The sequence below is a fragment of the Apodemus sylvaticus genome, chromosome 13 (genome assembly GCF_947179515.1).
Source record: "Apodemus sylvaticus chromosome 13, mApoSyl1.1, whole genome shotgun sequence".
Taxonomy (NCBI): Eukaryota; Metazoa; Chordata; class Mammalia; order Rodentia; family Muridae; genus Apodemus; species Apodemus sylvaticus.
The window spans coordinates 45122184-45146777 of NC_067484.1; the positions used below are offsets into that span (position 1 = coordinate 45122184).

Sequence of the window (24594 nt, forward strand, 5' to 3'; positions counted from 1 at the left end):
TAAGCCTAATAAACAGAATAACTTTATTTCACTAAATCCCCAATCCTTCTTGATGCTTACTTATTTCATGCTAGCTTTGGGGGAGGGACACTTTTTCAAATAGCCATGATGGAATACTCATGCACACACCCATGCAGCCATTGCAAGGAAAGCTTTGAAAACACAGGGCTTCTGAGCATGAAAGGAGCTTACAGGCCTTGTGACAGTGAGGAGCAGTGAGGAATCCGCCACCAGGGAGAAGCACAACCACCCCCCTCCTCTGCAAATCAGTCTGGAACTTTCCAAGACCTCTGCTCTATTTCTTAGCAACAATAGTAAACACTGCCCTACATCCAGTACCCGAGGATTTCACCATGCTAATCTGTGGGTACTCAATTCAATTAAAGATTAGACTTCTCAATTGTCGTTTTAGTACACAGCAGGCTGCTGAAGTATGATGATCAGCGGCTAAGTGTGCTTGCCTCAGCACAACTCCGGGAGCGAAAATGAATCATTTATTTCCATCTTGCTATGACTGTTCTTCTCCGAAGCGCTGTGCTGAGTTCATGCGCTTTGGAGTGCATTGGAATTCTATGGTTAGCACACAGCTTGGAGACCTCATTTATGAAAATTCCTTTAAACCTTTCGCCACTTTGACAAATCCAGTCCAAGTTCACTGAGCCAATTCAAAAGTAGCTCTCAGCCTTTTTATAGGTTTTCAATTACACCAGCACAGCAACCCAGAGCCATAGTGTTTGAAGAACTGTGTGTGAACTGCAGAGAAACATGATTTCTTTTTTAAGAGACTCGGACGAAAGGCCCAAATAAGAGCTAGTGGATGAAAGCTTTGTCTATCTTGAACTGTCCATGCCTTATTGGCATGACTGTCAGATAACTTAAACACGGCTAGTGTTTAGTTATTTACCATATGGTATATGTGATGATTTTTCTAGCTTTTGGGAATTTACTTTGCAAAAATAAATATTGACATATTACTTCACGCTCCAGTTGCCCTAGATAGAGTTTTCTTTATGAAATTGCTCAAAATGTTGTCTGAGTTCATTAATCCTCCTGATTCATAGCATGGAGCAGTAGGATTTACTTTTCCTGTGTGACTCAGGCACAGTTGAAGCAGGTCAAGGGGCTCTTCAGGGTGAAGCTGGCAAAAGGCGGTCAAACTGAGGTTAAGCCTAATTCTAATTGATTTCAGCACATTTTTATTTCTCTACATTTATTTATTCCCTCATGCATACGCGAGTGTGTGCATGCATGTGTTGTGTGTGTGTATGTGTGTGTATGAGTGTGTGTGTGTGTCTGTCTGTGTGTGTGTGTGTAGGTAGGTAGGTAGGTATGTGTATGTCAATCAGTTGAGTGCAACTGTCTCTGGAGGACAGCAGAGGGTGTCAGATCCCCTAGAAATGAAATGGCAGGAGGGAGAGAGCTTTTGGATGTAGGTGCTGGCAACTGAACTGAGGTCCTCTCCAAGTGAAGTAAATGCTTTTAACAGCTCTCTGTAAATGAGCTTGAGCTAATCATGTTCTTTGGGCTGTTTTCCAGTGTTTATATTGTTTAGATGAAACACTGGTATCTTCTCCTGTTTTCAAGCTTTGCATTTTTTTAAACATACATGATGAGTATGGTTTATGAGAGTAGCAATCTTTTAGATGTGGTTGAACGGGTTGTTTGAAGTGACGTTTATCATTGATGGTAAAGTAGACATGCAAAAAAAAATCAAGCATGCTCTTAGCCATTTAGAAGCACTTGCAGAAATTTAAATACTGCTGCATATGCAAAGGCAATTGTACTCAGGATATAAATCTCCCATTTCCCTGGGGGTGGGGGGGGTGGGGGAGTTGAGTTGATAGTACCAGGGAATCAGAGCAAGCTCAGGATGGCTCCAGCAGCTCCTTGCTGCCCCTTGCTGTCTCCATGTGCACCAATGTTCTATATGCCAAGGGGCCTTTTTGGCACTCTCAGTAAGAGGTGTATCTAGTGGATGACTCTGTGTTTGGTCTGATCTCCTCTTTCTTTTCTTATCCTAGGATGAGTATTATGGCTTAACATAGTATTACTTAATATCAGAGACTAAAATCAAGGAAAGAGAAGCAATACATGTGTAGGCTCCATACACAGTAGTGCAACCACTCAGTTTTTGACAAAGGAGGCCCCAGTCATTCAGTCTAACCCAAATAGGGCTCTGTGACTCTGGACAGAGCTGGGAGGTGGAAACTAGAGGTTGTGAATGTAGTATGCTAAGTCTAAAAAGGCAAGTCTCCATATAACAAACTTAGTGTGGCAAGTGCCCTCCTTCAGTCATTAATGTGTTTTCCAGCTTCTGATTTCCTATTACATACTATGGCAGGATACAAAGGGATGGCAAAGATCCATTCCTTACCCTCGCACCCATTTGGGAAGCATAGAAAGCCACAGAAACGTCTTGTCCAGGCAAGAGCTGAGGTTTGATCTAAGTGTGGACTGAACCAGAGGGAGTCAAACTAGGGGAATCTAGAGTCCAAACCCCATATTCTGCTTTGGAACCATTAGCCCCAAGAAGCTGGTGAGCATTGGAAATGTGGCTAGTCTGGGTTACGTACAAAATGCACATCAAATTTCAATGACTTAGTGTGCGGAAAATAAGAAGAATGTAAGGTATCTGTTCAATGATTTGGAACATATGGAAATGCTAAGGCTTTAGACACACTGAGTGAAGGAAGGCATATTATTAAAATAAGTGTCCCAGGTTGCTTTTACTTATGATATGCCTGTAAGAAAATGTGATGCCACTTGTTCATTTATAGAGCTTTACCTTTCTGTGTGCACACTTAAAGGGAAATTCTAGGGAGGTTCTGGAGAGGAACAGGCCAGCAACAGGAGAAGTAACCATGGTATGAGGACGAGACACAGAGACTGGCAATGTTACTGCTTTCTGAGTAGTTTGTCTGCTGCATTCATTTGCAGCAAAGGGGGCCAGAAAAGGAAATCCAAGATAATGACCTCCAAGCAAATTAGGAGCAGCTTGTGGTTTAGAGGGAGCAGTTCTCTACTTGGGGCTAGAACAACTGGTTAAGCCATCTTCACCCCATCTGTGGTGAAGTCATGTGGTTACTCTTGCCTTCTCATCTGCAAAGAGGAGACTGAGATGAACTCCTCTGCCTGTGTGCCCTCAGCTCCAATTTCCCCTTTTAAAAGATGTCTTTTTATTCATACCTATGGGAGTATGTGTGGATGCATCTGTAACAGCAGTTGCCTGTGGAGGCCAAAAGGGGGCATTGAATGCCTGCAGCTGGAGTTACAGTTGGTTGGGAGCCAGTCAAAGTAGATGCTGAGAACTGATCGAGGGTCCCCTGAAAGAGCAGTTAGCTCTCCTAACCTTTGGTCATCTCTCTAGCACCACGTTTTCCTCTCCAGGGCAGCCATTTAACCTTACCACAGCACTAAAAACATTATATGGGATAAAATGGGAGACCAAAGTCCACGCTTGTTTTTACTGGTCAGCTACCCAGATGAATTCTCCTGCAGCTTGGCCATCCATAGAGAGACATTCACAGGGAAACAAGACTCTACAACTCTCTCTGTCTTTGTCTCCTCATAAAAAACAAAAGAGAATTGAATAAGGAAAGTTGTTGTTATTGTTGTTGTTAGTATTATTGTTATTATTATTATTATTATTATTATTATTTTGAGACAGGGTTTCTCTGTATAGCCCTGGCTGTCCTGGAAATCACTCTGTAGGCCAGGTTGGCCTGAAACTCAGAAATCCGCCTGCCTCAGCCTCCCATGTGCTGGGATTTATGGCGTGTGCCACTACTACCCAGCAAACAAAGTGTAAGGCATTCAGGAAGCACCCAGATCAGAGCACCTTGTATCTCACAAAGTAGCCACTAGCTGTCCTCCATCACAGAATGAGAAGTGATTCTTCTCATCCTCAAGCCATAGATGTCAGCCCAGAAAGTTTGGATTGCTTCTTTCTCAAACTCTATCTTGATGTGGTCATTGGGGACTAATTAAAAGCCAATCATGTAAAAAAAAAAAAAAAGAAAACACTTTTGATAAACTATCTGAACAGAACTTCAAAAGAAATCTCATTTTATGTTCAATATTCTGAGGTACAGATATGAGACTCACATTAAAGGAAACGGGAGAAAAAACCTAAGAGAAAAAAAAGTCCTTTCTAAAATATCTCCAAAGATGAAAGATTGAGGACATACACAGTATGCACAGTGTTAAGTTAAGCTACGATGAGAACTAACTAGTGCAGTCTTAATCTTCAGCTATCTGTCTAGAGCGGGAGACTGTCCTGTATCCTGAAGGCTGTATCACAAGGTGAAGTGTGATGTAGGGAGCAGGAAAGGGAGGCTAGTCATCAAAGAGCTCCTGTGAGACCAAGAATGATGCAATAGTATCCCAGTGAGGCAACAGCTCTCAGGAAAACATGGAGATGACAGCAAGACATGAGTACCTTAAAACAATCCAGGTCAGCCAGCACAAACCCAGCCTTCCTTCTCCTCTCTCATTCGCTCAGAAAAAGGCAAAGCCCACGCCACAAGACTTTGGGGCTTGTGGTTGGTACCTTAGACTTGTCCTCAGGACAGTGACAAGGTTGCAAATGGTTCTAAACACAGATCCATAATTTGACTGCACCCAAATACAGTCTCTTTAGAAAGAGAACGGTTGACTGTGGAGAGGTTTGACTAGAACTGGAGACTTGAGGCACCTTCTCTGGATGACTTGTGAAGTGAAACATGGATCTCAAACAAAGAAGAGGTGCAGAGTCAAAGCTGAGGCAGGAGGCATCTGTGGCTGACTGGGAGATGGAGAAGATAATGAAGAAGTCAGACCCAGTGCCAAGGTTTTGGGTCTCAGCATGCAGTGAACAGACATGATTTTCAGAAAAGTCAGATGAGACAGAAGCCTTCTCTGTGTATACTGACAGTATCCTCTCCCTCCTCTTTCTGATATTTTCTTTTTAAACAAGTCTTAGCACTATGAAAGGGACAGAGACTCAGAAAAGGATTTTTCAAATGTCTCTGCTACCTTATCTGTCGCTTCTTACTTGAGTAGGTGCAAACTGTGACTTGGTGTCTGTCTCTTGCAATAAAGCATGATCCCTAACAATTTCTATTTCACAAAAGGAAAAGTTATCTTTTAATAAGTGATAGATTAGAAAAACACAGAAATCAAAACCCTACATTACTATGACAGGAGTGCCCTGAAACATTTCAGTCCACAAAAGACACTTAGGGATTTTATAGCCAACTCTACCCTGAATAATGAAAAGCCAGACCAGACTGTTTTAGAAAATGTTACTGCACCAGATAATGGCACGTTCATTCATTCAATTAACATTTATTGAGTATCTTCAGGGTTCTTAGGCTTGGGCAATAAAAAAATACAATAAAAGTGTGCGCTGGTCCATCCAGGGCTCATTCACAAAGCACATCTGTATGCGATGCTCAGGAATGATTTCGAGAAAGCACTGAGGCCAGGTGTTCTGTCTGTCCTGACAGCTGCACCTGATGGTACCTGACTATCTATAATTGAGTCTGATGAAGCAGCAATTTGAATACATTTTCAGAAGAAAGATAGAACAGACCGTGCTTAGAATTCCATTCCTTCCTAGCAAAATGTCCTTTAGCTAACATTTGCGAAGGGATCCCAACGAGACATTCTGTTGGCCTGCCTTTCCTCTCTTTGCTTTCTATGAGACAACCAGACTACACCGTGGATTTAACTTTTGTTATTGCACCTACAGCTCACCTCCCTGTTGCTTCCTGCCTTACTGTCCTGTGGCTCGGCCTGATTCCGTTTTCAGGTATTCCTCAGCAGTGGGCAACTGTTGATTGCACCACCATTGTCCACCTCTAGTGCAACTGGTGGCACTCTTGAGGATGCACATCCTACTGTATGCCAAAGGAGCCTGCTAGGCCTGAACTAAATAAGAAGCAGTACTCCAAGGCTCCACATACCTAGAATCATTGTTACCTTCCTGAACAAGGTCCTTCTAACTTTTTTTAATCTCTTAAGGAAACCGGGGATATCATAGTTGGTTTTCTGGTGCTTTCTTTAGCCAAAGCAACTTGTCTATGCACAGTACTTAGTGAAATGCAAACCTAAACAATAGCTAACAGCACACTCTGTAGCTTAGAACATACGTTTGCCTTCACTCTGCCTCCTATAATAAGCTTTTCTGGGACTGAGTTTTTCTCTCCCCCGCCCCAAATAAATCACTTACTGATTTCCCCATGTCTCATAAGCACACAATCCTCTGTCAGCCACTTAAGCTCTTTTAAATAGCAGGGTGATTTTTGACTCTCTGCTTTCACTACCTCTATGACCAGTTACCTAATCCTAAGTCTGGAGTCTCCTGGACCAATGAAGCAGTGGACACTTCTCATCTTCCATGCTGGGGGCTCCGTAAGCACCCAAGCTCTACCTTTCTGTGTTTCATGAGTTTAGTCCTCAACAGGATGTTCCTTCTATAATCAAGTGTATTCAAAGGTCTCATAGGTTTATATATTTTAAAAAAAACAACCTAATTTTGGAGTCTTAGAGGCCGGCAGATAAAGATGTAGAATTCTCAGCTCCTGTTGTACCATGCCTGCCTGGAGGCTGCCATACTTCTGCCTTCATGTTGTCCTTATAATAGTTGCCTTGATCATAATGTCTGCTCACAGCAGTAAAACCCTTAACGAAAACAGAAGTTTGTACCAAGGACTGGGGTATTGCTGTGATGGACCTGGCCATGCTTTTGTCTGGAAGAATGTGGATTTGAGGAGTTTGGATTTGGAAAGTGGTGGACTGGTTTATATGGGGCTTAATGGACCATCCTGGTAGGAATATGACAGACTTTCTGAGAGTCACTGTGCAGACTGGGTCCAAGAGGTTTCAGAGGAGAAGAATTTTAGTATGTGGCATTGAAACTGTTTTTGTGGTATTTTGGTGAAGAATGTGGCTGCTTTTTGCCCTTGTCCGAGAGTCTACCTCAAGTTAAGGGAAAGGGATTTATATTAATTGCATTGACAAAGGAAGCTTCAAAAAAGCCCAACAGAGACTTTGTTTTCTGGTTAAGTCTCATGAAGAAGAGTGCTTTGAACAAGCGTAGCAAACTTAGAAAGGAAAAATACAAAATATATGGTTCAAGAATTAAAGGGGCACCAGAAAGTGAAATGGAGCTGCTACAGAGGGCAGCGCTGGAGATGTGATGCCAGCCCTTTGGAGGCTGTGTGTGGATCCTAGACATTGGAACAAGAACCTGTGAAGCTGAAGTTGCCTTGGAGACCCCAAGACATTTGAGATGCCAGAGTCTTGGGCTATCTGCTGAGGAAAGCTACTAACAGGGAGTGGAACCAGCCCAGGAGAAAGAAGTTTGTTGCTGTCAACAAAGATGAAAAAGGAATTGGAGATCTGAAGACAGCTTTGACATTAGACATGGAAATGCAGAATTTGGAGTTTGCCAGCTGGTTTCCTGTCTTGCTTTAGAGATTACAATAAAGTGATTGGATGAATCTCAGAAGAGACTTTGAACTTTGGACTTTTAAGATTGTGGAGACTGCTATAGACTATGGGGACTTTGGAAGTTAAACTAAATGTATTTTGCATTATGCTATGTTTAGGTATGGCCCCCATAGATGCTTATGTTTGAACAAGCCTATGGGGGCCAGGGAGTGGAATGGGATGGTTTGTATATGCTTGGGCTAGAGAGTGGAACTACTAGAAGGTGTAGCCTTGTTGGAGTGTGTCACTGTGAGCATGAATTTTAATACCCTAGTCCTAGCTGCCTGGAAGCCAGTCTTCTCCAAGCGATCTTCAGATCAAGATGTAGACCTCTCACCTTCTCCAACACCATGCCTGCCTGGATGCTGCCATGCTCCCACCTTGGGAATGGACTTAACCTTTGAACCTGTAAGTCGGCCCCAATTAAGTGGTGTCCTAATTTTAAAAAAACAACTAATTTTTTTTGTAGTTACCACCCATCTCATGTGTTGCCTTTCTAAACCCCTCAAATCTGGAGTGACCTTAGAATTGATAAGCAAGTGGGAAAATAACTAAGATGATATGAACAGGTACTCAGCCTATTTCTGCTGTGGTGGCTGCTCATTAGCTGCTCCTTCCATTGCTCACTGAATAGAGGCTGGGTACTGAGTGAAAAGACCCTAGGGAGCCTGCAAAAAAAGTTGATTCTTGTCCCAGTCCCCCCTCTCTGCCCCCCCCCCAGCATTTTGACAGTAGTGTGACAGCAACAAGAGAAGTAGTCAAGGCCATCCAAGATCCAGGGTCATCCTCCCAGCTGACTGATGATGTCACCTACAGGAACCATCACTGGATTAGCAGAACCCAGCCCAAACTGCTGAGCAGCAGAACCATGAGCTTCAGTAGTTTTAAACAACTACCACATGGAACGACTTAATAGCCAGTCACTCGGTAACTGATAAGACAGCTAAACAGGCAGGTTGACTCTCTCCAGTTCTTTCATGGTTCTCATTCAGGTTTCCAGGGAACTCAATTCTAACATGTCTTGTTTTATGTTGTACAACACGATTTAAAATTTTAGGTATCCTATTCTCTGCTTTTAATTCCCTTATGAAGAGATTATGTTGTGTGTTGTGTTGTGTGTGTGTGTGTGTACTTTATTTTGTTTTCTTTATGCATGTGTACTCGGTGAGTGGATTCCATGTGTGTGCAAGCTCTGAAGCCAGAAGAGGGCACTGAATATTCAGTAGCTGGAGTCAGAGAAGCTGGGACCCACCTGCTGGGTGCTGAGAACAGAACTCAGGGTGCTCAACCTCTCTGGCCATCTCTCTGGTCCTTGCAATCTATACTTTTATATTCTCTATATTTACAAATATACAATAACTATTTAAGAGTCAAGTCAGACTTTCAAAGGGCCCAGGCATCAATGAGCAATTACTCTTTTGGTCATTAATTTTATGTTTGATTCAGATGTTTCTTTTCTTCCTTTGAGATAAGCTGGCTTGAAAATCACTAAGGATAGCAGGTGACCCTTGACCCTGTAGTTTTCCTCCTGCGCCCCACCTGTCACTGGGTCCAGCTTTGATCATTAATTTTAAAGGTTTAATAAAAGAACCAATTTTCCAACCATAAAATATAAAATCTATTATCTAACTAACCGAGAAACAATGCAGAGTGTATAGGTAAGAGACCTAATGATGTATTCATCTCAGGAAATTTTACTCTGCAGGTGAATTTGCATATAAGTCAAAGAGCAAAAGTCAACAAGCACGTACGGGCTCCTGTTTCACAGAAGCAACTATTTGATTTTCATCACACATTATTTGTCTCCGAAGACACACATTTCTCCTATGGGATTTGCATCTGTAACCTGAAAGATTGCCAAAAACTAGGCTCTTTCTCTAAGAGTGTCACGGATCCTCTTGGGGCTCTTCAATTAGATTTTGCATTTAAAAGAGAAAGTCCCTTGTGTTGCTTCTAATGGTGCACCTGCTACTTGGGAGATTTCTTCTTTTCACAAGAAACAAGTTAAATCTGGCAGGAAACATGGCTCCAGGCTTTCTCTGATGATATCAAAGAGCATTTGTATGGTTTAGATGTTTTTGTGGGTTTCCCTCCTCCTAGGCACAGTGAAGTCCCTCCAAGTCCTTCCAAAACAACAGTGCATGCAATGCTTTTGGCTTCTATTCTGCTTCCACTGTACACCTGCACTGAACAGCTGCTTGGATTCAGAGAGCTGTGACATAGCACACCGAAATCCACAGACTTTAGTCACTTCCTTTCAGACACGGACAAATAGAACACATCCAATTATTGAGTGGAGTACCACTTCAGATGAACTATCTCATAAACTCTCTTCATGAACCGCTCAGAGACAATACAAGTTATGTTCAAAATGGCAAAGCCTCTTTATAAACCTCCCCTTAACAGCATTAGTAACATTAGTGATGTTCTATGACTCTTAAGAGAAGCACCACATTTGCTTTCTGATTCTAGACCTGAAAACTCAAGTTATTTAATTATGGGCAATACTCTGCTAATGCTCTTAGAAAGAGACTTCTATGAGCAGTCCCCAAATGACACACAATCTTCTATTAGTTGTAAGGAGAGTTTAGAACTATCTCCCTGCATTTTGTAGGGAGTAAGTATGTAGGAAGTAATTTAATATCAAGTCACATCAGAATCAGCCAATAGACACTGTCTCCCAGGTGTGTACTCATTAGCATAAGGGCCTTCCTACATCTTGCTCTCTTGACTTTTGAATTTTTCAATATGTACAAATGAAATACAGATTTCAACTTATTCCCAACTGAGATGTCTGCTTCATAATGAGAAATAGGTTGGTTTTTTTCTTTTTGTCTGCTTTCAGATTCAGCGCCGAAATGACGCCTGACCATAACGTGTCTAGAACTGACACCTTGGAGAACTGATATCTGCGCAAATGTAATCCCCATAAAGCTCCCCAGATAGTCCTTATCCCATTTTTGCAAACTGTACCCTGGCAGGGCTCCACAGCACGTGGTGCGTGACTGGCGGAGACTGTGTTGCTGCTGCGGTTTTCTTCCTAGGGGCTATTTGATGGACACTTGTCAAGAACAGGGAGGAGGAAGCGAGTGAAAAAAAATGGGCCCAGACAGCAGTGCTTCCTTAATCAACTTTCTCAAGGAAAGCAATGTTCCCACAGGAAAAAACAACACCTTTCCACCCTCCTAGCGGCTAGTTGGAAACGAGCAACAATGCAGTTGCCTTTTTGTCTCCTGAAGACTTTTCTTTGCAGCAAGCAGTAGCGTGTTCCTCAAAGAATGCTAGTATTTCCTGTGGAAACTGTATGGCTGCCAGAACTGGCTCAGAATATTCCCCCCTTTCTTTTCGTTAAAAAAAAATGAAATAAACAAAACGTGGCATTTGACAATAGCCAACGTTGGCTTCATCCTCATTTACCACCTGCAGGCAAAAGTCACAGCCACTGAGAGGGTCAGAAAAGAAACCTTCCCTAAGACATGGACAATCCCGGGACTCCGGACAGCGCCCGGAGGAGGAGCAGAGGCTGGACGGGGCAGCCTAGTCGCCGCGAGGATGATGGGCCAGGGGCTCCCCTAGGGTAGCGACACCACCCGGCATCCCCTTCAGGTTTGTTATTGTTCTGGTTACTAGTGTAGCTATCACCATGCCTTCGCCCCTCCCTGGGAGCTCCTAGGAGCCTCGGCACAGCCCATCCCCGCCTCCGGGACCATCCAAGGTAGCAGCAAGCAGTAATGCCAGCGCAAGGGCCAATGAAAAGAACAATCCCCTGAACCAGAGCCTTGGACTGCGAGGCGGGAGTGACTTGGGTCTCCCGGGGTGAAGCTGCCTGGATTACCACAGCAATCCTTCTTGTGGCTCTCTGCAGCGGCACCGCGCGGCCCCGGGCAGAAGGGACCCGAGGCACAAAGGGGGCCCCCGGGGTCCCGAGAACGCTCAGGGTGCCGCCCGGTGCAAAGTTGCACGGGCTCAGCCTCGGCTGCCTGCGTCCCTCTCCTCCCTGCGGCGCCCGCGGGGGACCTGGACTCACCGGAGCGCGGGAGGACGGGCGGGAGGGATGGACCGACAGACGGCGAGAGCGGCGGGCGCAGGAGACCCGGCGGGCGGCGGAGGCGCTGCCGCGGCCCCGCTACGTCACAATGCGGCCGGGCGGCCAGCGCCGCACCCCGGGCCCCCCAACGGGCGCGCGCGGGCGGGGACACCCGGGGCGGCGGGACGCTGAGCTCAGGGACGCGATCACCAGGCAGGACCGACAGTGACCGTTCCCCACTGCGCCCTGGCCCAGCCCACGCCCCTCGGCTGCAGCTGCCTTCCCTGGTGTCCCCAGACACCGAACCTGCTGCTTCTGCTTACCTCGCGCGTTTACCTCTGCCGCCTTGGCTCTTCCCCGCAGGCTCTCTCCCCTCGTCCCCTCCCACTTTTAGCCCCCTCTTCCCACTTTCTCCCCCCCCCCCCCGCCTCCCCTTTGGCTTTGCTGCCTCTCCAACCCCCCACCCCCCTGCGCGCTCTTTCCTCCTTGGATATGAAATCTCCCCTCACCGCGATCCATGAATCAACCGCTGCCACCTCATTGGTCCCCAAACCATTCCAAGGTTCCAGCGTAAAACCGGGAAATGATACTACTCTTGGAGAAAAGGAAGGTGGACACGGTCCTGGGAAACTGTTGTGTCTGAGAGGCGTTTTGGCGAGAGTGCCTGTGCCTTGGCACCGCGTCATCAACCCCCAACCTTCCCCTCTCCAAGTCTCGCCCACCCTGGAAGACTTAGCCAAGGAGTAATGGGGCAGGGCTGGGGGATTTTTACCCAGAATGTTTTGTGCTCCTGGGTGGGTGGCGCTAGAGATTTGGGTCTGAAATGACAGTCAGTTCATTCAGCAGTGTACCCAGGACCCTGTGAGATAATAGTAACTTTACTCCTCCTCCGCTTAGCATCCCTTATGGTGGGGGGCATCAGGGATGGCTGCAGCAGTGGGTGACCGCCTCTTTCCTATTTCCGAAACAAAATCCAGGAAGAATAGAAGCATTGATAGCAACATTGGCTCTCTGCTGCACACTTGGGCAGCTTTAAATGAATTTGGACAAATCTCTGTCCCAGGAGTGGGACAAAAATTGGAGACTGACAAAGGAAAGCCACCGTGGGCTACAACTTTGTTCCAGGACATGGCTGCTCTCTTGAGGTTGTCAGAAGGAAGGCGTGAAGGAAGGGACTGAGTGCTGGTCAAATCAGGGTCGTCTTGCCCCCCACCCCCACCTTTCAGCCAGGGTGGGAATTGCTCTGAGATCCAGGGAAACCCAACACTACCTGGGTGCTGGCAGAGGCATGCAAGCCAGCCTATCACAGACAATACAGAAGCGAATGGATGTTTGAAAGCTAGGTTGTCCTGAGTCTTTAGAGTGATGCTGTGAGTCGTTCTTATGAGATACATAATTCGACTTTAGGACTAAAGATAATCAGAGCCATCCTTGTCCTGCACCCGACTGGAATCCTGCCTTGAAGACCTACCATAAATGTCACCCGAGAAATGACAGCCTCGAACAACAGCAGAAGACAGCTTCATAAGCTGTAATCCTACTCCCTACCCAAAGACTAGACTTCTTCCCCAACTTTTGACTAAAGAGCCAAGCATATATCATACAGCTCTGTCACTTGTTTATTGTTACTTATCATGTCTGAGTACATGCATGGATAGCAGCTTCACAATTTTAAAAGTACGTATTATCCCCTGGTAGAAAATATGAAATCGGATGACATCATATGCCACTAAAAATACTTTAGAATATTGGTTTTAATTTTCTCACATCTGGTTAGAATAAAACTTCTTTTTCCTGGTGTAAACTCTCGAGAAAAGCACATCTTGCTTCGATCCAGTAGATATGGATGGAATTGGTGTATTCTCTGGCGTGGAGCTAGACAGAGTAGAAATGTCGATTCCTGCCCTCTTGTCTTCATTGAATCCTTTTCTTGGAAAAAATTCAGATTTGAACTTATTGAAATCAATAAACACTAAGAAATAAATATCCCTTCCAGTTGCCCCTGAACATCCTACAGTTCTTGTACTGATCCAACTGTTTACATGATTCAGTAAGAGACTGGATTTTGTATGTACAGAAATGGATTGCCTGGGGTGAAGAGGCTTTCCTGGCCACAGCAACCAGCATGCCACAGCTAAGACAGAAATCTCTGTGATGTTTCCTCAGTTATTTCCCCTACTTTTTTTTTTTAAATAGTTCTTTTGTTACTTTTTTTTCCTATTCCCAACATGTTTTTGATTACATACTTACCATTGTTTCCATGTGATTATTTTTATGCTGTGATTTAAATCTAGGCTTGTATACACTTTCCCACATAGACTGTGTGTTTGCTTTTGTTTGGACTGTTTGCTGGTTTGCTTCTTCTATGCAAATCCGTGCCAAATCCAAACCACAAATTGATACACCAAAGTGTGGCAGTAATGAAGTAGTTCAGTTAACAGCTGTTAGATTTCAGATTGGATGGCAAGAATGCTGGCTTCCTCGGGATCATGTCGACTTCTTTTTAGCCAATGCCTAGTCTTTTAGCTGATGCTTAGTGTTTCTAATTGCTTATGACTAACATCCAGCCTCTGGTAGTCCGGTTCCTAATAAAACCATCTGCTACGTGTAGTACCGAAAGAGTGCCTCAGCAAGCCACAGCCCACGGACCATTTACCCCTCTTACCATAGGCCCTACCTACGTTCACCATAGCATCCGCTGGGCTTCGCTTAGCGATCATATATTGTTGCTTCTTGTCTAATTCTTATCCCCACCATTCAACTGTCGCAATGACAGCAAATTCTCTTATTCACATTTGGATCCTCAGCACTGAGCGTTTTTATACTCAGTTAGCTACTGAAAATAATTAGTAAAGTAGTGTGTTCCACAGTAGATCATCTGCCAAAGAGCTGCCATGTAACTGCTCGTTCAATTATTACAATTAAACATCTGCCTCCTCTATCCTTTGGCCTGATTTCCATGATATATCTTTATTGGCCTATGAGGATCAGATCAAACCACCACAATACAGCCAGTGATCAAACAGAAAAGGGTTTTCTATTTTTAAGTGTATGTTTTATTGTTAAAATGTTCAGCTTTGTAGTAAAGGCCTGAGAGAGAGAGAGAGAGAGAGAGAGAGAGAGAGAGAGAGAGAGAGAGAGAGAGAGGCTCATTAAAGAGAAGCCTATTGGAAGTCCTCTCTGATTTCTGCTTGAGAATCACAGTTGCATTGGGGCTACTTTTGAAATTCTGGAGCCAGGTTTGCTCCATTTGCTTGGCTTTCAGTTTGTTTGGTCCTAAATTATTTACATCAGAAATCTGATGATCTTATACAAATGTGTTTGTATCAATCAAGATAGATTAGACAGTGCTATGGTAATAGCCATATGAATCACCACCCTAAACTTATACAGATTAATAAGAGTGCATTTCTTGTTCTTAATATACTGTAATTTTAGATCATCTGCATCTCTGTTTCACAGTTGAGGCTGGTTACTCAAACTGGAGAAAGAAATCTCTAGCATCACACACTTGGGATGAAATGCCAGCTCCAGCCACTTGGACTCAGGACTCCCTGAATCCCAGGAGGTGTGCAGCTCTACCAAAGGACAAGAGGATAAAGGAGCACAATCCTCCACTACACTCCGAGCACTTGATCCAAGTGCTGCAAGGGATGGTGAACACATTCGCATCCTGTCAATGCACACCACGAGGAAGAACTTCACACACATACTCTGTAGTTAGGTTAATTTCTGAAGTAGCTATTGAACCAAAAGTAGAGGAAAGGGTGGTTTTGCCAATTTTGCATAGTTTTATTGATAAAATATCCTGATACAAACAATTTCATGGAAATAGAGTTAATACTGGCTCACAGTCCCAGGGCACCGTCTACCGTAACAGGGAACTCAAGGGAGAGGGAATGAGGCAGCAGGCCATAGCACCCAGAGTCGGGAAGCAGAAAGTGATGGTGTTCTCAGTCCTCCCTATCCCACTCCTCTTTCTTGGTGCATATGGCTGTTCATTCCTACACAAAGGCCAGAAGAATATGTCAAAAGTATTCTTCCGTTTCCCACTACTGTTATTTCGTGAGACAGGACCTTTTGTCTGAAATTAAAACTCACTTGTTTAGGCCAGTGGCCAGAAATCTCCAGGATATATCTCTGTCTTTCAACATAGGGTCTACAGACACATGTGGTGATGCCTGTCTTTTTCTGTGGCTGCTTGGGGGATTTGAAATCATGTTACTTTCCTTTCAAAGCAAATGCTAGCCCTCTCCTATCTAACCCTCCTCTATCACTAACCCCCATTGCCACTTACAGTACAAGGCCCAAGCTGAGGAAAGGTGCTGTCTCCCTGTAGTTGGGTCTTCCCACCTCAATAAACTGATCAACCACACTCTTTACAGGAATGCCTAGGGGCTAAATAGTCCCTCACACTGTCTGGAGAACTCTCTTTGCTAATTCCCAATTCTACCAAGTTGACAGTTCACCCTTACCACCACACAGCCATGCCTTGCCAATTTGACAACCAAACACATTTAAATCATAGCCTTCCACTCCTTTTCTTCAAAGTCTCATGCCCATCTCCTAGTGCAAGAATATATTCAACCCAATTTCAAATATCCCCCAGCCTAACAGTTCAAACAAAGAGCTCAAAGCCCATGTTTTGTCTGAGATTCAAGGCGAATTTCTTAACTGTGGGTTATAAAATAAAAACCAGGCTACATTATTTTCAATACACAATGTCACAGAATAAACAATAAATAAAAGAGAAGGACTGGATAACAGTAAGGAATTGTAGGTTCCCTCCGTCAGAACAAGCACAGCCCACCCCAACAAAGGAAGAACAAAATCTATCAGAGAAAATAACAAGTCTGACTGCTCCATGTCTGGCATTTGGGACTCATGATGAAATTGTTCAACAGCTCAGGCAACCCCTCGCCTTAATCTCTGCAACCCATATAGCCTCTCCTTTAGGCAAGTTCCATTACATGATTGTATTTATCTTCAGAGCTGCCAAGGTCCAGGAATTTCTAATATCCTAGGATCTGCACTGGAAATTTAGACTTTGTTTCAGTTTCATACAATAGGCTCCCAGGGCATCTTTGACTAACTGCTCTCTAAAAGTCTGAAGTAGGACTCCATTACCCTGTCCATCCTGAATCATTTGCGCCTGCAAAAGCAATATCATGAAGACAGTTCTTCACGATAGTTCATGCCAAATTCTGCTACCAGAAGTGACTTGGCCTCATTGGACTGCAGCTGTGCTGACCCTGGGGAGACACTTCCCTGGGCAGTTGTCTTTGAGATGCAGGAAACCCCTTCAGTTGAAGCTTTCTTCTCTGAAATGAATTTGGATCATCGTAGGATGGAGCCTCTAATAGGCTGACTTTTGGAGGTTTTTTGTGTGTGTGTGTGTGGGGGGCAGTTTTCCTATTGTTCAAGTGCAGCACAGAATGTTTCTAACTATTACAGATGCTTTCTCAGCAATTTCCTCTGCCAGACAAATTAGTCCATTACATTTAAATTCAACCACTCAAGTTATCAGGATATAGCAGAGTGAAACCAGATTCTTGGCCAAAACATCACAAAAATGGCCCTCCTCCCTCATATCCTACATAGCTTGGGCCTGGGAAACTGACTGAGGAAACTCAGAGATGGAGAAAAGACCTGATGCTGAAGGAGTGACAATCACACATGTAGAAAAGCTGGGGTGGGCTGTGCTTGTTCTGACGGGAACCAACGCAACCCAGAAACTCGGCGTGCTTATTATGTGCACCACAGAAAGGAGGGGCCATCTAGGTCAGTGAGAGGCTTCTTTGGGGGACCACTCTCAGGTTGTAAATATCAGGGAGGAGGAATCCGTGGTCCATAGTTTCTACATACTCTGGTTAATTGTTTGTAAATACTCCTACTTAGACCAGAAGAAGGCGTTACCCACCCCCCTCAGTCTCACCTGGGGGAGGCTTTGCCCTTTCTGTCTGTCTGTCTGAAGAATCATGATGTGGGTGCATTTATCTCAACCACACACCTTCATGGTTCATGGAGGACTTCATCTGATAGCCACATCTCCCAATTCTTCATCTCTGAAATCTCACGAGCTAGGCTTGCACTATCTGAATACCCCACCCCATCTCATCTTCCAGGTTGCCATCAGAATGGTCCATTAGGCTCTTCTTGCAGCATTCAAAGGCTTTTCAAGTCCACAGCTCCCAACTCTTCCACATCCCTCCTACACACCAGTCCCATACACTTAAGCAAGAACCATTCACATGGTCAAGTTATGACAGCAACACCTCCAACTTCTTTGTACCAATTCTCTTTGTTTCTTTTCCTGCTGCTGTGATAAAATACCCTGACAAATATCAGTTCAAGAAAGGAGGGTTTCTTGTGGCTCATGATTTAAAAGCTGAGTCAAAGCAGCAGGATCTCGAAGGAGCTGGTTGCCTTTTATCCCTAGTCAAGAAACTGATAGGGATGATTGAAGCTGTTCTGTTAGCTTCTTCCTTATACATTTGCAAATCTAAGCCCAGAAAACAACTTGCTTGGTGTCACTTGCTGTTAGTCCGGTCTCCCCACCTCAGTTAACCTAAGCAAGTTAACTCCTTATACGTGTGCCTGTAGGATTGCCTTCAACTGAGTTTAGATCATGTCAAGTTGACAATTAGCAGTAATGACCACAGTGGAGGAAGAAGAAGAAGGAGGAGGAGGAGGAGGAGGGGAAAGAGGAGGAGGAGGGAGGAGAAGGAGGAGGAGGAGGAGGAGGAGGAGGAAGAGATGGAACCCAAATTTGACAGTTTGGATGCATTTTAAAAGATTTTATGTAGAAGGTTTTTAGATTGCTAATCTTCAATTACTCACAAAAAAATCAGTCATATGACTCTGCTTTGTCCAGTTGCAAGTCACATGAAGATAGGGGTTTTGTTTTGTTTTAAGTAATATTTTTAAATGGAGACAATTAGACTGTGCACAATTAAATCAGACAAATTAGAGGCCACTCAAGGAAAAGAAAAAATAACAAGGAACTGAAGTGGATTAGTAGTATTTTGGAGCTACATGAGGCCCCACCGACATCTCTCGTTTTCTGTGGTTCCACTTACATTGGTTGTCTTTAACAGGTTGCATGTTCATTTGTTGTTGTTGTTTTGTTTTGTTTTTATTTTTTATTTAAAGAGCTTCTCTGGGTAGCTCATCCTTTGGAAGATTCTGTTGGACACATTTATCCACTGATGCCTCCCAAGATTGATGCCAACAATGGCAAAACCTATTGCAGCCTCGTCCTAGAAATATCAGTGGCTGGGAATTTCCACTTTCCCTCACTTCTGGGGGCCACCTTTGCCTGCTCTTTTCTTATGACTCCTATTATTGCCATAAATAACTCTTTTATTTACCTGTGAAAAAAAATAAACACAGACTTTTCCCTTTTTGGCCAGAATGTTGTGACCATTTCAGACACAGATTTTCCCACTTCTCATTCCTGTCCCATGAATGCTTAGCTGTGATTAAAAAGATTTACTGGTTTAGATCTTTCAAGATAGAGATAAACTTCTATTCAGATAAACCAGTCTAAGCTTCTGCTGAATGCAGAATTATCCCAAATGTAATCTGTCCTGCCTGTAACTTGTCTTTTCTGTGTGTAAAAACCCAAATCAACAAACAGAAATGCTGCTATTTGGGTTTTGGACCCTCGTATTGCAAAATATGAATAAAAGCAACCCTAGGTGTCTGATTTTTGCCTTTCCCCCTTTGAGGCGTCTAATTCCTTTTCTATCTTAGTCACTAATATGAACTGATAACCTCTTTCTATAAAATAGTTAGTTCCAAGAAAGTTTTACCCATAATTATTTTGTCTGTGAGGAAAATTCCTCATTATATATATTGTATACAAATATTATATTGTAGACAAAAATATAACATTAATTTAAAAAAATTCTTCAAATTATACAGCTTTCTTCAATATTTTCTTCATTTTTTTTCTGTTGGTAAAACAAATAGACCTCCTATATCACAACATTCGGATTTAACTGCTATTCATTTGGTAAATGGTCATTGACCCTGTTCTAACTCAACATGCACATAGCAGCATAATTAATAATAAACTCCAATAGGATAAATGATTCCCAAGATGCAGGTCTAGGGTGGAAGATTTCATCAATGCAGACTTCACAGACTAAGAACTACTTAAAAGCGTGACAGAGAGACTAAGAGAAGAACAGGCAGAGGGAAGAAAGTAGGAAGGAAGGAGAGAGATGATGGGGAGGGTAAGAGGAAGGGAGGGAGGGAAAGCGGCGGGGGAGGGGGAGATATATTTTCAGAGGCAGCCCCCAGGTTTTTCCCTTTTGGGATGAGGATTACAGGCCATTGTGTGTAAATGCAAGCTTTATTTGGGGCAAGCTGGCCTGACTGACTGTGGATTTCCATTTGCATGAGCTGGAATAAAAATGTGCATAGATGGATGTCTCTAAAGGGAGGTTTTAGAATTTGAAATTAATCACACACACACACACACACACACACACACACAGAGTCACACACCTTTTTTTTTCAGGAATACAGGTCATCTGAATGTGGTTAATTCATGTGAAAAGAAAGACAGGTCAACCACGGCACTTTCTTCTTCTTCTTCTTCTTCTTCTTCTTCTTCTTATTATTATTATTATTATTATGTTTTATTTTCTATATTCTATGTTTACATTCCAAATGATTTTCCCTTTCCTGGTTCCCTCCTCCCCATAAGTTCCCTAAGCCCTCATCCTTCTGCCCATTCTCCTATCAACCCCCTCTCACTTCTCTGTCCCGGTGATCCCCTACAATGCTGGATCAAGCCTTTCCAGGACGGGGATCCGCTCCTTCCTTCTTGGGAGTTATTTGATATGTGAATTGTGTCTTGGGTATTCAGAGTTTCTGAGCTAATATCCACTTATCGGTGACTGTATTCCATGTGTGTTCTTTAGTGATTGGGCACTTTCAAGCAGACAGTGGCTACAGACAAAAATCTCTGCCATGTCTTCAGCTGATAACTGTGTATTCAGCTGTGCGTGGCGCTATCAGCAACTATAGACGTTTCCTCCTCCCCATTTAGATAATGATGCGATGTTAGCTTGTAGTATTGTAATACAACAGTATAATATATATATAATAAAATAGTGTCATAATATATATCCAACTCCATAGGATTCTGCTTTCTATATGAGTAATTTTCCCTCCTCTCCCACAATACCTCCAGGCTTAGTAGGTGTGTTTCAACATCATCAGTAGGCTTACAGATGATGCAGGTGCCAATGACATGAAAAGGAGAGATTTAGATCTTAAGGGGATTAAAGCTGTAACCGACTTTGGTCTTGTCTCTATCTTTAAGCAGCTTTTGTGGGTTAATAGAAGCAATTTCCCCCTTGAGTGAGCCAGGAAAAGGCATTCGAATTGGTTACTTCTAAGCAGCAGCAGAAAAGCACCAGTGCACGGAATGTGTGATGTTAATCCTCACTGCTCCAAAGCAGAAGAAATGCAGTTCCCAAACAGTGGGGAAAGAAAGACTGGTTCTGAAGGGAAGTAAGGTATGCAGTCTTTTAGGTATGGCTGTCCTGTGTTTTACTTTCTTGGCCACATTTATAGCCTTCAGTACACACTTTCCTGGCCTGAGGACAGATGGTCTTCCTTTGAAGAAAGCTACAGAGTGCTCAATACACATTTAGCTGGTTGAAAAGAAGTGTCGACTGATTTTCAAAATGTTCTCCTTGTAGACAATGAAGGATTTTTTTTAAAAGGTAGGTTTTGGGAATAGAGAAAGAAGTATAGGTCATAGAATTCAAAGTTCAGGATAAGCCTATAACTGAGGTTAAACTCACTGACCTATGTGCCTGCCACATCTTCTGAGTTGAGACCTCAGCCTTGGGCTTTGACTGTCTTCAACAACATGTAATGTGACCAGACCTCAGTCTCCTAGACTAAAAAATAGGACACTCATAGACTTTACTACAAAAATCTCATGAGATTTGAATAACATAATCTTCTGTAATCATTGAATATATATATATATATATATTATATAATTATATAATATTATATAAATATATAATATTATATAAAAATATAATATATATATATATTAGTAAAACCCCTAAAATCAAATATTTTATTTTCCCCGTGTTTCTACTGGACAGCTGGGAATGTGTAAAGTTATCCCCCCCTAAACATCCACCCCAAACCACCTGGTCAACATGGACAGCAGCGCTGTCACAGGGAAAAAGGAGTAGTTAGTCTGTTTCAAGATTCCACGGAAGGTAATGGATGGATGTGACTGTTACCCAGCCTTGGGAAAAAAATGATGCTTGGTAGAAACTGCATCAATAAATGTCATCAGGAAATTACTGATGTATTCTGTGAATGCAGGGGAACTGGGAATCTTCAAAACAGAGCAAAACAACATTGTTTCTCTCTGGTACCCAGTAACTGACATTGCAGAATACATACTGACCTTCCAGTGCATTGTGCTTTCTCAGACTGAAGCAAGCTCATGAATACGTATTATTCTACAACTGTAACCAGTCTCTCTCTCTTCCTCCTTCTGCCTCCAAAGGGAACAAGCAGAAAACAAGCCGCTGCAGTCTTTAGGTTAAGCACTCTGTGCACAGTGGTCAAGCTTCCGGACAAGAGCCTCTCTCTGGTAGGCTACAACAAATGTTAATGGGACTTGATGAGAACTGGATGCAGAAAAACCATTATGTCCTCAACAGTCAGCTGAAGGAAAATCTTTTTCCTTGAAAAGATCTGAGTAAATGCTTACTCTTAGCAAAGGAACACGTCATGTTTCAAAGTGACCAGTCTGTGCACTCACTCTTTGACTAATCCACTGGCTTCCCCTGTTTTGGGATGGTTACAGAAAAGCCGGGTTTGGAAAGTTTCTCTTTGGCTTGAACATTTGACAGAGGAGCCAAGTGTCCTCTGCTCTTCCTTGAGTTAGTTATAAAGCTGTTTGTCATCTCGAGTATCCGGAACACCTGCTTTTCCAAGGACTGCTGGCTGGCTCAGGAAAAGAAACATAAGTTATTTTTTATGAAATAACTCATCGGCTCAAGAGTTTAAAAAAAAACTCTATCTGAGATGGTGTGTTTTCTTTCCTCATGATCAAATATGGTATTTTAAAAGCCAGAATTTTCCATTTCCCCCGAATTTCCTTTTGAACGATAAATCACTGTGAAATAAGCGACAGGCCGGAGAATTGGACAAACCGGAGGAAAGAGCATGCTTTTGTTCATAACTCTATTCAAGCAGCTGGGGCTCCAAGCCCATAGAGAAATCTGGAGAGAAATGATTAAAGTGCAAGGCAGGAAAGCCTTAAAAAACTTAGAACTCTGTTCTTTGAGCGCAGTACAAGACAGTGAAATCCCATGTCCTGTGTCCAGCTGCTGTCCTGCGGTACAGCCGTTACAGCTCTCATCTGGGTCTTCCCTTCTCTCCCATTCTATTTCTTAACTACTTGAAGTGCTTCTTTTACCACAAAGATGGACACATAAGCAAGACTGGTTAATCAGAGTCTCACCCTCATGGCCATCACGATGTCATGGAGATGGAGGGATGCTGGGAAGGAAGGACATTATCTCCTGCTCTCTTAGATTTGTGAGTTCATAACGGGATGAAAAACTAAGGCAGCTGTGGTTTCCATCTTTGCTACCTTGAGGGGACAGGCTTGTTTAGAATCAAATCAATAGAGAGAAAAATAGTGTTGAGAACTGGAAAATGAGAGACGATCCTGATGAAAAAAATCTTAAGTCCCTGGTTTTCTTATATCCAGATCACAGTTTCCACCCGGCTTCCCTTTCTGGCACAAGCCAGTCTGAGTTGGGTTTCTGCCTCTTGCAATCAAAAGACTCATGACTAATACATGATCTTTGATTGCAAGGAAAAACTGTGTAACAAAAGGGAAAGAAACCAGGCACCCGTGCTGCAAGCTTGCAGTTCCGGCACTCTGGAGGCGAAAAGGGTCACCACAAACATGAGGTCAGTCTGAACTCCACAGCATTCCAAGTTAATGTGCACTATAGTGCACTACTATAGTCCATTCTCAGAAATATGAGGGCTGGGGGCTGGGGTGTGGATAAAGGAGAAGAAGAGGGAAAGGGAGAAAAGGATGGGAAAGAAGAGGAGGAGGAAATGGAAAACAAAAATAAGAAAAGAATAAATGTATTGTTTTCTCTTGCTTTCTATTAATGCAGAAATTATACCCTGATCACACACATAATATTGTCGAGATGGTTGGGGCTTATAAAGTAGCCAGAAGTGGCCTTGGACTTGCCATGTATCTTAAACTGACTTTGAACATACAATCCTGTTGGCGTGTACCGCCATTTTAATTTATCGACTCGTCTTGTGCTAGGCAGCTGCAATAAAATTAAGCCTAGACTGAGCATGGTGGTGGAAGCTTGTATTCCCGGCATTTAGGAGGCAGAGGCAGAATAACTGCTGTCAGTTCAAGGCCAGTCTACTCTTTAGAGCAATTTCCTAGTCAGCAAGACCCATGTCATAAAACAAATGAACAACCAAGCGAATACTTCAAACCAAACAGAAGCAATAAAATCTCTACTCTTTACATTACATGTGTTCTATGCTTGAAAATTCAAACTTGAGCTATGCTTCTCAGCTCTTCCTTTTTGCTCCCCTACTTTTCTATTATTGTTGTTGTTTCATGATTTCATTTTTAATAAAAACAATAGTCTATTTTTTAAAAATAAATATTTAATTACAGCATTTGATCTGTATGCATGACTGCCTGTGTGTATTTGTGCACACCATGGGCAGGCATGATGTCCACGATAGTTTGAAGGAGGCATTGGATCCCTGAGACTGGAGTTATGGATGGTTGTGAGCCAACATGTAGGTGCTGTAGGTGCTAGGAGGTACACTTGGGCCTTCTGAAAAAGGAGCACTAAGGGTAAGCACTTGAAACCACTAAGTCACCTTTCTAGGACATCTATTTTTGAAATTAATAAATGCACATTTATATAAAATTTAAACAGTAACAAAGTCTATTCGGTAAAATTTAAATAACCAACCCTTACTTTTAAAATCTTATTCCTCATGATCATTCTTGTCTACTCTTTGGAATTTTATTACTCACA

At 43.1% G+C, this 24594-nt stretch overlaps 1 protein-coding gene across 2 annotated transcripts in view; it reads right to left on the reverse strand.

Moving 5' to 3' along the window:
* Sncaip (synuclein alpha interacting protein) overlaps window positions 1-11685 on the reverse strand; it is a 144104-nt gene extending 132419 nt beyond the window's left edge. For both annotated transcript variants that reach the window (XM_052201394.1, XM_052201395.1), the window contains exon 1: window positions 11501-11685. The gene's annotated coding sequence lies outside the window, so the exon portion shown is untranslated. The remainder of the gene's footprint in view (window positions 1-11500) is intronic.
* Between the last annotated feature and the right edge of the window lie 12909 nt (window positions 11686-24594).